The sequence below is a fragment of the Amblyomma maculatum genome, chromosome 2 (genome assembly GCF_055883805.1).
Source record: "Amblyomma maculatum isolate TAMU_Amacu chromosome 2, ASM5588380v1, whole genome shotgun sequence".
NCBI lineage: Eukaryota > Metazoa > Arthropoda > Arachnida > Ixodida > Ixodidae > Amblyomma > Amblyomma maculatum.
In genome coordinates, this window is record NC_139345.1 from 18606768 (window position 1) to 18621828 (window position 15061).

At 51.3% G+C, this 15061-nt stretch overlaps 1 protein-coding gene across 2 annotated transcripts in view; it reads left to right on the forward strand.

Annotated features, from left to right (window-relative positions):
- The window catches only part of Utx (Utx histone demethylase), a 138079-nt gene that overhangs the window by 59853 nt on the left and 63165 nt on the right, over positions 1-15061 (forward strand). The window lies entirely within an intron of this gene.

A 15061-nucleotide genomic window follows, 5' to 3' on the forward strand; every position in this document is an offset into this window, starting at 1 on the left:
GTGTTAGTCGCCTTGAAAACGCGTTAATATCAGCACTCTTATAGATGGCTCGGTATATGACGCAGTCATCGGCGAATAATGGAATGTTCAACGAACTATCATTGGGTAAGTCGCTGATGTTGTAATGGTGTTTATTCCAAGCGCAGGACGGTATGCGTTGATCGGAGAGCATCACACAGGCTGCCCCTCGTCGGCCTGTTTCGCCGCGCCGCCTGAGCTGCTGTCAGTGCGATCCATTACAATGTTATCGTCGTCAGCAACTTGACTGCGCCGCATTGTTTTTATCGATGCGGCAGTACTTGAACGCTCTCTCCCACTTCTTGAAATTGTACCGCTAGAGCTGTGAGGGTGTTGGCGGTGTTTCACCGTGCGGCCGCAACTCCCTCATTGTTGAGGCAACTATTTTGTTTTGTGTTTACATGCATACCTACACTGCTCTTTGTATCTTGTGAGGTACCTGCATGCTGCGTCTGCATGACATGATCGTTTACTGAGTGAGCGCTAGGGCCAGCTGGTTACTTCGTTGAGGTCAGTGTAAACCTGATTCAAGAAAAACTTGCGGATACCTCAGGTGATTGCCAGTGAGACGGGCTCGCGTTGTCGTTGCAAGCTGCGCCTGGTATTGGGTTGCCTAAGCAACATGCGCTTTCTTCAACCACCGAGTGACGAACGTGACCCTCCCCGCATTCGTGGCTATCGCCTCTTTGTTCCTGCCGACACGATGCCGGGAGTCCTTGGTCCGCGTGGGACCTCAGCGGTCGCGTCGGCCAAAGGAAGGAGCCTCCTCCTGCATGGCTGACACACTGGACGGCCAGTGCGTGCGGAGGTGACACCGCGTTCAGCGCCGTCCTCGTGGCGACCTTGCCTCGAGCACAGGCAGGGCCTAGCTCGTTGACGCGCTGCCAGCTCGGGAGCACTGTCGCATGTGACGGTGGAGGAAGGGAGCACAATGACGCCCGTGACGCTTCCTCCTTGGGCTGGACACGAAGCTGTCCTTTTGTTTTCCTCCCTGCGCTACTTGTCTGTGTAAGGCACGCCGCTGATTAAGACCGACCGAAAGAAAATAAACAGCGAGGACGAAGCTTTGCACTTGCGATAGTTGCTCGCGGATCGCTCAGGTTGGCAAGGCCGCTTGCTTGAGCCTTTTGTTTTTTTCGGCTTTAACGGAGCGATATACTTAAAACCCGGCGCACCGCGCCGTATACCATGAGTACCGGTCTAAACGAAACTGGTCTAAGTGACTGCTTTCGGGATGGTTGACGTGTTATTACGAAACGGGTCTGCCTTGGCGTAGCGGTCGCGAGGAAAAGTGCAGCTGCTGCTTTGTGTCTTTTTGTGCCGCGACGCACTTTCGATGACTGCCGCACGTAGCCTCTTCATCCATGTAGGAACCGCATTTGCGTCGATATGATCGCTCTTGGTGACGTTACCGTGACGATGATGGGCCATTTTTTTCTCCTCTTATGGGGTGTACAACGCTGATGTGGACTGCGTTTCGTCGTGCTAGCTGCGCAGCCGCATACGCTAGGGACAGGGGTGAGCTATCCGTAGGTTGCTCGTTCCTCTAACGGTACTTGACACAAGGGATACTCCTTAGCACTTGATAGTGAAGAAATGGCGAATTCGGAATCCGAGGTAGGCGTCACCTGCTGCTTCCGCTGCACGTCGTAAGTCGCAGGTAAGGCTCGCCGGAACGAAGCTATACCAGTGTATCGAGATGAAACTCACAAGGTGCATTAGATTTCAGTTAGAGTGAATACTGATTGGCTGGTACAAAGGAAAGTTGTATCTTTATCGGAGGCTTCGCGATGGAAGAAAAACTGGACCTGATCTAGCGAAGAATTATGGTTCGTCCCCGTGTTAATAGTCCCTGGACGAGGGATCATTTCAACCGCAAAGACGCTGATGAGTAATAAGTGCCTAATTATGGCAGTCGACCCAACCTTTTAGTGTAACCAGTTTCTGGACTTTCTCAGCACATATCTTCGTGTTCGTGCGCGGGATCTTCTCAGCACATATCTTTGTGTTTGTACGCGGGCTTAACCAGAGGTGGGCAGCCTCATGATGTTTGATGCTAACCTCTTGAGGGTGCCCACACATAAAAACTAGCCATTTCGTCACTTGCAGCAACAGAACGACATTGGACGTTTGAAAATCTGTAAAGGTATTGTACTAGTAGCTACACACTGTCGGGACAGAGGTGTAAACCTTATGAGGTTGCCCATCTCTGCTTTCAGCCATAAACGCGGGTGAAAGTTCTGGCAGCTCAAGTAGCCGAAGTCCGGAGTAGTGGGAATTGAGGTTCTTGTACCGATATTTTCATGCTTAGTATCCCACCTACGCAATACCCCCATGTGAAGAGGAGCCAATGAGTTATCTGAAGAAATCGGAAACATGGAGATGTGAACATCAAGCGAAGAACAGATAGAAACGCTGAGCTGTTGATTTCGAGCGATCGCATTTCAATCGTTCGACCCGAGACTTGTTTCGCTCCGTGAGCGGCCTCAGTCGCACCTTTCTTGCCTTCGGAAATGTGCCGACAATGCAAAAGTGGTGGGCCATGCTAAAAAAGCGCAAGGACAAATGAAGGCAACTGACGGCGAGCGCTGTGTCGACAAGGCTATCCGTGTGTGCATGTGCGTTTTCGACAAGTTAGCCCCAGTCGCTTAATTGCTCGCTAAGGAACGTTAAGGGTGGTAATGACCACTCTCCTGTTACGACGGAGCAGTGGCCCACAGTATGTGTAATGTTTACCCTACCAGCGCCAGTAACCACCTCAGCGTATCTTTTCGAGGTGGCTACAAAAAATCTGCGCCCTCACCCGTAGAACTTCGATTTCGTTCTCCTGGAAGGACCGAGGCTCCGCTCTAAAACTCCTTGCATACGTACGGGTGAAAGTCATCGCAGTCTCGTGCAGTGCGTGTTGAAGCAGAGCAGTCAGCTAGACATTGCCCTTTGCAGGCCCGGCGGCACAGCATGAGGACAGGCAGGAGGCACTGACTTTTCTTCCCCAGCACAGCCTGGCCACCCTTCTAGGGGAATTTGAGCTCCAATTTTCCCATTTACCCTCGGTTATGAAAACGCCAGTAAGCGCAGCCACCCAAGAGTAGCAGTCCAGGGCGGGAGTACCTGCTGTCGGGGTATCCGGCAATTTAGGCGAGGGTACGACCGCCATGAAAGGGCCTCTTCTATCCGGGACGAGGAGCGTCGGGGGCCGCCGTCGGGCGAAAGTGGGCGCCGCGGTTGTTGCGTCACTGGCGGCTGCTTGACCCGCTTCGCATGACCTTGGCGGGGCCACGGAGCCGGCCTTCTCTGCGAGCCTGGCTGCAGGGGTGCATGGCACACTTCGCGTTGTGCGCTCGCTCGCAGTGAAATCGATGGCGCAGTGCACGTGCGTGCATGCGCGTGCACGTGTTCGAGGGCTCGTTCCGCTCTGTGCACTCTTGCATTTCCGGCGCGACCTTGTGCATGAACGGTACGGGTTGCGCCTGCGGCTCGTGTCTGGAGCGCGCTTGCCGACGGCGACGTGCGTGTGCACCTCCGACAGGAAGCGGCTTCGCAACGTACCCGCGACGCCCGATCGGGTGTCTATCGGCGAGCGCAACTTTCGTCAGCGATTTCTGGCGCGCTTTGACATGTAGGATGACGGGTGCGGTCCTGTTTGCCTTGGTATTACTTAACGTCTTGTATGCCTTGGCATCATCACGTTTGCATTTTGCGAGACATCGGGCGCTCCTTCTTTTCAACTCTTGGTCGCGTTGGGGATGTCCGGGGAAGAGTTAAGTACGTCATTGATTGTTCCTCCTAGTTCTCGTTGGCAGCGTTGCCCAGGCGATTTGATGCGCCAAGTTGGTTCGGTCTTTAACCAGTGGTCAGCGCGCAACTGAGCCTGTTTGACGATGCCTCTTGGATCGCACACTCGGCCCCGCGGGTGTTTCGTTACTGACCTGATTAGGGAAGCCAATGAGTATTGACTTTCCTTCTCCAGGTCTGTCGAGGGTCGTGGATATTTTCCAAGGAGCCACGGCGTAGTAGCCGATGGAACGAGTCGTGTGAAGCCGAATTCCTATATATAGAAAAGCGTAATTGAGCAGGCTTGGGTTCGGCGTAAGACCGGAGGGCTATCGTTAGAAGCAAACGACCTGCACTTCAGCGGCCGAATGGCGGGCCCGTTTGGCCATTAGCGGCGTAATGCGCCACCTCGCATTACGCTGCCGGCGCTACACTTAATATTAAACTTGCGGACGCCGCAGAACCGGACCGCGTCTTCTCGCGGCTGCAACGACACAGGGTGCCTCGAATATGCGCTTTTTTTTTTCTTTCAGTGATGAGGCCAGCATTGCACCTAATTATTGTCCGGAAGTCGGGCTACGCCGTGATTGTACATGAATCCCGCTATGTAGGCAAGCTGGTCGGTTAGCGTTCATTTTGAGCCTCGTCCCTATGTATGTGAACGTGTGTGTGTGTGCGCGCGCGCGCGTGTGTGCGTGCGTGTGTGCGTGCGTGCGCGCGCGTGTGTGTGTGTGCGCGCGCGCGCGTGTGCGTGCGTGCGTGCGTGCGTGCGTGCGTGTGTGTGTGTGTGTGTTTACCAAGATACTTTGTTGGGCGAGTTGGTACTTATTCATTATTGACATAAACAGCGCATTCACGTGACTGTTTCGTTTTCTTCATGTTTGTTTTTCTGGGCCTTGGAGTAAACGGCTTAGGCTTAGTTGTGAGTCAGCGCATGTACTGTGGCTTTCTTGTTTCTTGTCCCTTGTTTTCGTGTTCGCGCTGTTTATGTCAATAATGTGTGTGTGTGTGTGTGTGTGTGTGTGTGTGTGTGTGTGTGTGTGTGTGTGTGTGTGTGTGTGTGTGTGTGTGTGTGTGTGTGTGTGTGTGTGTGTGTGTGTGTGTGTGTGTGTGTGTGTGTGTGTGTGTGTGTGTTCTCCTTTTGAAGCGCATCAAGGGCTCTGTTATACGGCTGAAAAGCAAACACTACTGTCTGGTTACTTTCGGCGAAGACCGCACATGTATACATTTGGGACTGGGAGTGGACTTGCCTAGAGCGCCGCGGAGCGGTGTTCTTCGGAATAAATCCGCGTGGTGCTGCTAGTTCCTTGCTGTTTGTTTGCATCGTCGCTTTGTTCATTCAATGCGAAACTCAGTACATGAAGTAGGATTTCGCCTCACTGTGTCTGCAGAGGGCGAGCCTTTGTTGCTGCTTCCACTTTCGGGTAATACAATCTTTAGGTGTGGAACGGATGTTGCCGCTTCATTTTTTTATTGCTCGCTCTCTTTCGTCGCTTCGGTCTCTGAACTTTAATGTTTCATTTCGCGGACCATGAAAAAAAAAAAAAAAATGTGTTTAGAATAATCAAGCTTCAATAAAGTACAAAATGCTGATCTGAAAAATCTATGCCAGCGCTTTAGTTGCATCATCAGGTATGACGAGGTGCAATTCTTGGAGCGTTACAGTTACATCTTAGAAGCCGCCAGTATTCGTTAAATCACAAGAAAACGGAGCGGACGCCTCCGGGATGTGCAGTGGTAGGGCGCTCGATTACTGTGTCCAAGGATGCGGAATTGAATCCCGGTCTTAGCGGAAGCTTTTCGATGGAAAAGCAGTGCGCCCGTGTGCTGTGCGATGTCAGTCCACGGTAAAGTACCCCAGCTGGTCAAAATTTTCGGAGCCCTCCGCTACGGCGTCCCTAATACCCTTAGAAAACCAGAAAATTGAGCTAGTACCGAGTTCTCACTTAGAGAGATCTTAGATTTGGATCTAGAGAGACCGTCTTCCCTAAAATACCACGAATACTTGACCGTCGATGCTGTGACTTCCTTGCCAGAACACAGCTTATGCACTCAAAGCTGCCTTCGTATCTCCGGCAGTGGAAAATCAGCGGAACATCATCTTCCGGCTTTTCCGTCTCGTTGAGGTTCCGTCTTACGAAGCTCCAGGTCTGGCATGCGAAAGTGCTTGATTACGCAGCGTAGGTCTACCGAGCGAGTTCTCCGAAAAAATTGTAACCGGGCGCCGCCTGGACCAGGTCATTAGAGGGCGGGTCGAGAGTGTCTCTTCGCGCCCTCATAAGAGAATATTACAGTGCTGCTCGTCTAGACCGCAAGCTCTACCCCGACCTTCATACTAATCTCTGCGTTCGGGAGGCTCACGTCCTTTGGCAGATACAACCGAATAACACCTGCACTGCTATATATACACAAATTCCGCCGCTATTCTTCATGTCCCAGCTGACCTTCCTCTTACGCCAACCTTCCCCACGGCCTATTTTCCTGCCCGGTTGCGTTGCAATCGGGTTTCTTTCCCACCCCCTCCCACGCTTTGGGGCCTGGCTGCACCGGAGGGTGAGAGGGAACAGCAACTGCTCGTCCAGCAGGCCATCGATATATTAGGCGCCTAATTGTTGCGCTTCAATAAAGCCTTCTTCTTTACTACTACTACTATTACTACTACTCCGCTGACGTTGTCAGTGTGGCCGACAAAGCACTCACTCAGGAGCAAACAAGTAGTTCCGCGCGCTACCGGTCTTTCTTAGTTCGCGGCGCCACCGCAGAGTGACGTCGATGTCTTGAAAACTGACTGTAGCACGAGGTCTCGAGAGGCTTCGTCCGTGCCACTGAAATACCACGATCGGTAGACAAACAAGGCGTGTTCGTTGGTCTAGACGTAGTGTCTGAGTTTAGAGAAATGTAATTCGCCTGGAAAGTACGTATGGTTGGACACAGCCGGCCTGGACCTGCTCGCGCACATTTTCGCTAGCTTAACGGTGCCATTTGCCCATAATTATCTTGTATTGACGAGAACCGAAAAAAAAAAAAAAAGATAGCTCGTCAAGCTTTGCTTATGGCTTAGCTTGCTTCTTTCAACGAAAGCAGACGCCCAAGCGCGTAGCCACCGATGAGTCGCCTGCCCCAACTTGTGCGTCAGACGGTACTGCCGCAGCGGCGATACACTCGGCACAGCAATAGAGACGTTACTTTATCCATATATCATCCAAAAACGCGAAAAGGCGCACAAGTCCCGCGCATAACTCATGTTCGAATTTTGATCCCATTTGGATGAGAATAGTAGCAAAACAGCGTCTAGCCAGATAAATACACGGAAGTGGTAGTTTGCTTTTTTTTTTTTTTTTTTTTTTTTTTTTTTTAAGCAACGCGAAACAACCGCTTGCGCGCTCCTACCGTGCCTTTCGAGCTAAGTGGTACGGTCGGGCCTGAAAGCGAGCACCGCTTAACGTACAACAGCTGTCGATAATAGAAAAAAAAAAAAAAGAAAAGCGCAGCTATAGAAATTCACTCTTGTCCAAGGATCGAGCCCAGAACCAACGCATAGCTATTCGGGAGAGTAGCCCTACCAACTGAAGCATCCAATGTGGTTAGCAGATGACAGGGCGAGTCCGAATTGATCAAGTCAGAGCGCGAACGGTGAATTTGTTTTCAGCTGCAATGTTTTAAGCACGAAATGCTTTCAGCACCCATTGTCGGCGCGGCGGAGGGAGAACTGTGCAGAACCGGAGAACATGAAGAGGAACTTTGGCCACTCCCTGGTTCATACATGCTGCGCTGCCGCTGGAACAGCCCGTATACCTCAGCTAGTGTTCACTCACGCCACTGGGCCTCAAGTCGAGCTTCATGGCTCCGCACTGTGTAGGGACTGAAACATGGGACGCCCAGCAGCGTCGCCTTGGCAAGAATCTTTAGCAGTCCTCGCCGTATTCCTCAATCTCCTGCGCTCGGTTCAACGTATCTGCTTGCTTCCAGCGCTCGATTGACCAAGCAGTTTTATAGCTGAGCACTACCGACCACTGCACTTATTAAAAAAAAAAAAAAAAAAAAAGAGCCCCATTTGACCGTCTCGCATGCCTGGAGTTTAAAATAAGGAAATGCATAGGAGGCGTCCAAACACAGTCGCGAGGTGCCTTAGACATCGGTCACATTAGCGCGCCGAATGCAAGGAAATGGCCGAAACCTTCAGCGGGTCTTATCCGCCTCTCTGTGATGTGGTCGCAACAGTTGGGCACAGCGACAGCGGTTCGGCCCCTTTGAAGCAAGGGCCTCCGCGGGCCGCTTCCCAGCGACGCACTGTCCCGTTTCGCCGCCACGAGATGTTATCGACCCTCGCTGGCGGAGAATAGGCAGGAGCCAGGTGGCGTTGCGGCTTGTACGGTGGCGCACTGAAGGGCCATTGTTCTTGTGGCCGGCGCGTACGGGCGTATCGGGGTCATGTTCCGCGCGGAATATGACCGTTCGCTGGGCGCAGTAGCGGAGCGGCACGTTTTGGAGGGCGTATGCGCTGCAGTGTTTGTTTCTCTTGGCGCATTGCGCTTTGCTCCGGTCTCGCAGTGTCGTGATGACACGCGATATGGTCGGGGGATAGAAATCCGCTTCCGCTGGCGTCCGTTACGCATAACAAGAGGCGGCGAAGAGCTTACAGGGACGGCGGTTGATCTTCGCGCGACCCTTTGAGTCGTCCTGTGGCCCCAGACATGTTTGCCTCTCATTTTTGGTGCACTATTTGGGGTAGCTGGAGGGGACAGGAGTAAGAACAGCGTGCGGTGAAGGTTCATTCCAGGAACGAAGCCCGCTGGCTTGGGCTCCTGGGATAGGTTTCCCTCGGCCACACAGTTGCGTAGGGAAACAGGCGGAGAGTACAGGCGGCCGTTATCTCAATGGAAAAATCTTTACTTTCAGTGCAGTGATTTTCATATCGAATCGTGTTGAAGTGCGCGTTTATGGGCGAGCATACCTGTGTTTTGTCGGTTTCTGTGCACCTTTTAGGGCACTTTACCTCAGCATGTATGGATGCGTGGCCGTTTTCATTTTTTTTTTCGTTTCTTTAGGGCTGCGCTGATTTGTTGTGCATTTCTGCGGAAACATTTCGCAGTTAAGGTTCACGTGGTCTGGGACGCGGCATCTCCCGCTCACGTTTGTAAGCAAGCTGCCCAGGCACGCGCTAAGGACGGCGGAAAACGAGGAGCGCGCACGTGTGTTCAGGGGCATTCCACAAGAGACGCCGTGTCGCGGAGGCAGCTAAGCGTGGCGTCATAAGTGACGTGAAACGCTTCGCCAGTTGCGTCCGGAGCTGCAAGAACCGGCGGGTGTGCCGCCTCACGTACTGTCGGGAGCGAAAGTGGTGTATACAAGGGCGTTTGCATCGAGGCTCCATGGTATATACGTACAGCCCGTGAGGTTGGACTGAACTGGTGGACACCGCAACATGTAATCCCCATATCAGAAAATAAACGTTTTTTTTTCTCACTCACGGTCGATCTGCATAGCGTTTCCCGGGTTATATTTCGTCTCAAAAGCTGTTTGCAGCACTGCGAAAGGCAGGGCGACCTGGTCGAATCAGAGTCATGCGCACTACAATAGGTAATTGTGCTCACATGCGCCTCTCACCGCACGAATTGGTGGGGGGCGACAGTGAGAGCACAATTATGTATTTTAGTGCCCAGGGGTAGGAGGCACCTAGGGGCATAGTTTACCTGTTATAGTGAACATGATCTTGAATGTTCCAGGGCTCCTCTGCCTTTCGTAGTGCTGCAAACATCTTGATATAGATGTTGCCGCTGCGTCTCGTCCCCGTTTGCGAGGGCAGCGGAACACACAACTCAGGCGGGGTTCTCGGGCCGCGGAATTTCAGAGCGAGCTCAGCCGTAAAATTTGGATAAACAGATAAACATGCTTATGCGGTTCAGCGCGTCATCACCACCATCATCCCTCTGCTGGACGAAGGCCACTCCCGTATTCCTCCAGTTAACCTGGTCCTGTGCTAGCTGCATCCGCTTGACACTTGCGAACTTCGTGTTGGGGAGCATTTCCAGCGGCCGCAATTAACTGCGCGGGCGAGACGCGTGCATTGAGAGACCTCATCAGCTGCAGTCCTCGTCCCGTATCCTGACTCTAAATCGCCCGGTCCCAGTGGACAAACAGTGCGACTTAGCACCCCCTCCGCTTTATTATTATTATTATTATTTTTTTTTTTTTTTTCAAATAGCCTTGTGTCGTCGGCTTTGTGAGCGAAAAATCACCAGCATGCCTCTGGCAGGTGGTAATTGGCAGGTGACATGTCTGGGCACTGATACCACTTAGCATGAGATCTCCACTCCATTGGTAGAAATCGCAATGCAAAGACTCGATGGGAAGGCGAAGTGTGCAGCCATTGTCGCTATTACGCAGATTTGTCTTATAGTATGATTGCTTTGCATATTCTCCCGATCCTTCCCCCCTTCTTTTTACATTTCGTCCCTCTCGTACCACGTCATCAGGGATGCCTGCTGCACTCGAAGCGACTGCTCTCATACCAGCCGATTGGGTAGACAATAACTGGCGTTTTACATTACGTACCACGGCTCAGCGCTTGTGCATCGATGCTCGCCGTAGATTTTTCTGACCTATGTAGACTGGCTTAAAATAAGCGTATTCGGACGAGGGGCATCGCTTTGTCGCTCGTTTCCTTTTGGGAGCAGTGCGCGGTCTCTCGTTATTTCCGATCGTCCGACAAAGGTTTTCGCTTTTTTTTTTTCTTTACGGAAATAAAGTTTTCACCACTACCACCACTCCACGTGTAGATAAGCACTGGGGGTCCAGATAGCGATTAGTATCACTTCTGTCTGATCAGACTATTTCTTCGAGCATCGTTTGTGCTGTCGGCCGAGTTTTGAACCTGTCTAGCGCTATAAGTAGTAGAGCATCTATGGTTCTTCAGTCTCTCACCACGCGGTGAGCGATACAAAACACCCTGGCTTACATCGAAAAATGGTTAACAAAAACGCTTTCGGTGGTGTAGCGCGAACCGGTCTGCCAGGTGACGTACGGTTGACGGCCTGTGCTCCACTACACACAGCGAACATGTAACGAGCCCGACAGGTGGGACGCGTGCGCCAGTGAGCCTCCTCCGCGAGGCTTGCCTATCCGGACCACTTTGTGTTCGCACCTGGCGCACGGCAGCTGTCTCGTGCGTCGCGGACGGGCTCGTTTCGACTCACTTCGGAATACGGCATTCAAGGGCGGTCTAAAATGGCCTCCGCTGCACGGCTAAGTGAATACGACGGGCCTTGGGCGAAACACGGCGAATGTGCCAGTGTGTATCGGCTTTCACTGAAGCTGCTCTGAACGTCTTACAGACAGTGCGAAGCTTTTATAGGGAGCGGGAAAAATAGCTACGGGAATACACTTGTTGGCTAGGTTAAGTAGGCTGTCAAATTTATGACCGGGGAGACGACGAGGCCCAATATACCGTCCTGCTCCGCACACTCAGTCATTCCAAATCCACTGACTTTTCCCCAAAAAGAAATCGCGGACGCCTTCCGCAGCACACGAAGGGAAGAGGCAGGGGTGTAAGCGCGCTGCTCCATTGGCTCCATTCTGCTCCAAACTGCTTTGCCTGCTCCATCCTGCTCCAAAATGCAATATTGCTAAAAACTGCTCCAAATTGGGTGCTTCGATTTTCTGACATCAAATATAGCAGAACTCGGGAACAATGTCACAGCGCCAGAGGCAATGATATAACACATCTTGCACTGGGCTTAATAGAAGTGAAATTTTTGTAAGGGAAGGAATCGTGGAGCATAATAAATATTAGTTCGCCAGTAAATTTAGTATGAGCCACAGGTGATTGGAGATAGTTAATTGCGAAAAAAAAAATGCACTATGCGTGTGACTTAGCACCTCCTTCCAGCCATTTGAATCGCCAGGGGAGAGAGTAGCGAGAGTAACAAACAAAGCCGTTAGGAAACTTGCCCGGCTGCAAAAAATACACGTCTTTGTAGTGCTTTTACTATGAAACAAGCCAGTACTTCAACATTGAGCTCTTTTGTCTTTGAGAAGCATGTCAGGCCTACGTCAGACAAAATCATATTGAAAATAAATAAATAAATAAATTAGTGTGAACGCTAAAGCTGTCAGTCACTAGGAAGTTCTAAAGTGTGTTGGAAAGGCATATGGCCTACTGCCAAGATATAAAAAATGAGCCCCAGCATTGCTCAAACAAAGACTGATAAACTATTGGCAGGAGACATGAAGTAAAGCTAAATGATGATATACCCTTCAGTGCCATTTGTCTATGTCCCAAAGCTGCTCCAAACTTGCTCGAGCCGCTACCACCCGTGCAGACCTCCTCTATGTTTACAAACAAACAAGGCGATCGAGGTGGCGCTGCAGTCATCTTCGATCCCACGGTAGGCAAAAAGTATGGGGGCGACACTGGCACTAAGCTTATAAAGCCGCATTATTGTGGTCTGAAGGCGCCTTTTTGGCAAACCAAATAACCAATTCTCTAAAATTTATCAGATAAGGCCAGACATAGGTTCAAAAAGATTCATGTAATACCCCGTATTTGGGGGCTTTGAGCTGTATTCTAAATAAAATAAGTAGATATGCACACGATATTGAGCGGAAATATCATGCCCATTCATGACTCCAAATTAGTATCACTCAAGTGCATCGAAGCGGTTGGCCCTACATTTGAATCCATCAAGTCAAAATAAGTAAATGCATTAGGTTAGACTAAGTGTTCAGTTATGGAGAGCACCAGCAAGCGTTCCGTTTGCTGCTGGTCTGTTCCAAGTGGTTGGTTCAGAAAACGAAGACTCCAATTATCAACGGCGTTTGACCTTAGAAACGTGCTCCGAAACATAATTCAAATGCTCCAAAACTCTCGTTTCTTTGCTCCAGAGCTGCTCCAAAATGGATTTATTACTGCTCCCAAAGCTGCTCTATAATGCTCGCGCCTGCTTCCATCCCTGAAGAGGGGAAACAACCAGCCCCTCCCCAGAAGGAAGAAACGGACCAATCTGGGGAGACTGAGAAACAAGCAAACCCGCGAAAACTCATCCAAGCAGCTCAGTTTGCGGGGGCTAGTTCTTCCTTGTTTGCGGTTATGTATTGACATTCATCGAAATTCTGATAGCGACATTCGTCATTTTGCATCCGCCGTGGTCCCATTGCGTCATTTCTTTATTGCGAAACTCGGGATAGTTCCTGTGCTTTTTGTTATTATATAATTAGCTCTTGTTTGGAAGTTCACTGCCGCCCCTATTCGGTATTCGCACTCGCAAAAGCAGCAGCAGTATCATTACCAGTGCAGGCCCACCTCTTGTTGTATAACCTCTTGCGACACACGGGCTAGTTGAGTGTAGTCATTCACGCCGTCGCATTATTGGGAACTTGATTATGCGTTGTCCAGCAGCGGAGTCATGTGCACATTGCGTGCAGATATTGACGTTATATAACACAATTCCATCTTCGCAAATCGAGCTGATTTCCCGCTATTTGCGTAGGGTGATAGACCACCGAGCACCATGTCGCATTTCTTTCGTCAGAGGCGTTGGGTAGTCGCCACACCCGGCCCTATGCGTTCGTCGATTTAAGGCAGCTTACTTGCTTCCTTTCATTGAACGGCACGTATAGCGTTCTGGATTATTTACAGCCGGCGCCTGTTTACTGAGGAGCCAGCATTCGCGAAACCGTTAACGCGTGAGACTGGTTAATAACTGGTCTGCTTTTTTTTTTTTTTTTTTTTTTTTTTCATATCGTTGGACAGTAAACAATCGGCACGCGGGCCTCCGGCCGGATGAGAACCGTCTTCGCGAACAGTCTTTCCACGACGGCATTGCACTACATTCGCGAGAAAGGCATGGTGGAGCACCTTCAAGTACATGAGTTTCCCGGTAAAGCACCACGCGGTTCGCCAAACTTCCCCGCGATGGCCCGCACCCCAAAGTCGGCCGGATTATTCGCGGCGGCGTCCTCCGTGGTCGCGGCTGCCGCCGCTGACTCAGATGCCGGAGATCCGCTGCCGGAGATCCGCTGCCGGAGCCGGCGCGTCATTCCGTTGGTCCCGCGTAGCGTACGTTTTAAGTAGTTTTATTGTGCTGGCGGGCGGTGTATGCTTCGACGTCATCGCTTCCTGCTACGGCTGCCTTGCCGCCTTTAGCGGAAAACCTGTGCCGGTGAACGGCCGCGCGGCTCGACTGGCTCGACGTGATGATGTAGCAGGCGCGTTTTTTTTTTTTTTTTCGTTTTTTTTTTTATCATCCCTTACTTTCCTTGGGGGCCATTTGTATCGCCGCCTGGACGCTGCGGTCCCGTCTCGCCCGAGGGGCGGCAGGTCTCTGAGCGCAGTGATCCCTCGCTTCTCCGAGCGTTTCTAGGTGCCGACTGCCTTGTGTCCCGTAACTACAGTGGCGACTCAACATTCGCGGAATTTTGACGTGGTAGTATTGTATCGCTGGGCTCCTGAGACGCGGCGCAGAGGCGATAATGCAGGCTTGGGGCACCCTTGCGGAATCTGACCGGCGTATCTTATCGTCCCTGATCGACATGAAACTAGAATGACCTGTGGGGACTGGGCGTACTGCATCGGCCTTGGATATCTCAGCTCGAGCGACCGGAAGGAGCTTGCCGACTTCATTCACACGGGAGCGGCATCGTTAGCGTGGCGGGACTATGTAGCTCGCGCTTCCGTAGTATTTCGCACACACCCTTGCTTACCTTCGGCGGCGCCCTTCCGGTGGGGTCTTGGTACTTTTGCGATGCTTCCTGGTGCACCTCGACCCTTGCTGTGTGCAGAATCGAGGCCTTCGTGCGTGGGAACTGTAGTTCGTGTGATCAGGTGTAACTGCTGTATACTCTCCCATTTGTGTAATCTTATATAATGGGAGATTGCAGTCGTTACCACGTCACAAGATGCTAAAAAAAAAAAAAAAAAAAAAAAAAAAAAAAAAAAAAAAAAACAGGCGTTGAGCGACTTGGTCAGTGAGGCGGGGGCCATAGGGGAAGGCTTCCGGTAATTCCACCTAGGGACTTTAACGTGTAGTCGCACATTACGCGGGCGATGTGCGTCGCTTCCGTCCAAAATGCGGGTCCGCCGGCTCGGTAGTTGAGGAGGATAGCCACTGATCGAGCCACCGCGGTGATGCATTCGCTTGGTCAGCTGGCGTGGTTACGGACTTTGCGAGGTATTAAAAGCGAAATAATATCTGTGATTAGTTGTCATCGCCGCTTTTTGACATCACTTAGCGTGGGAAGTAGTCGTATCAGCTCTCGTCTTGTCGAACTC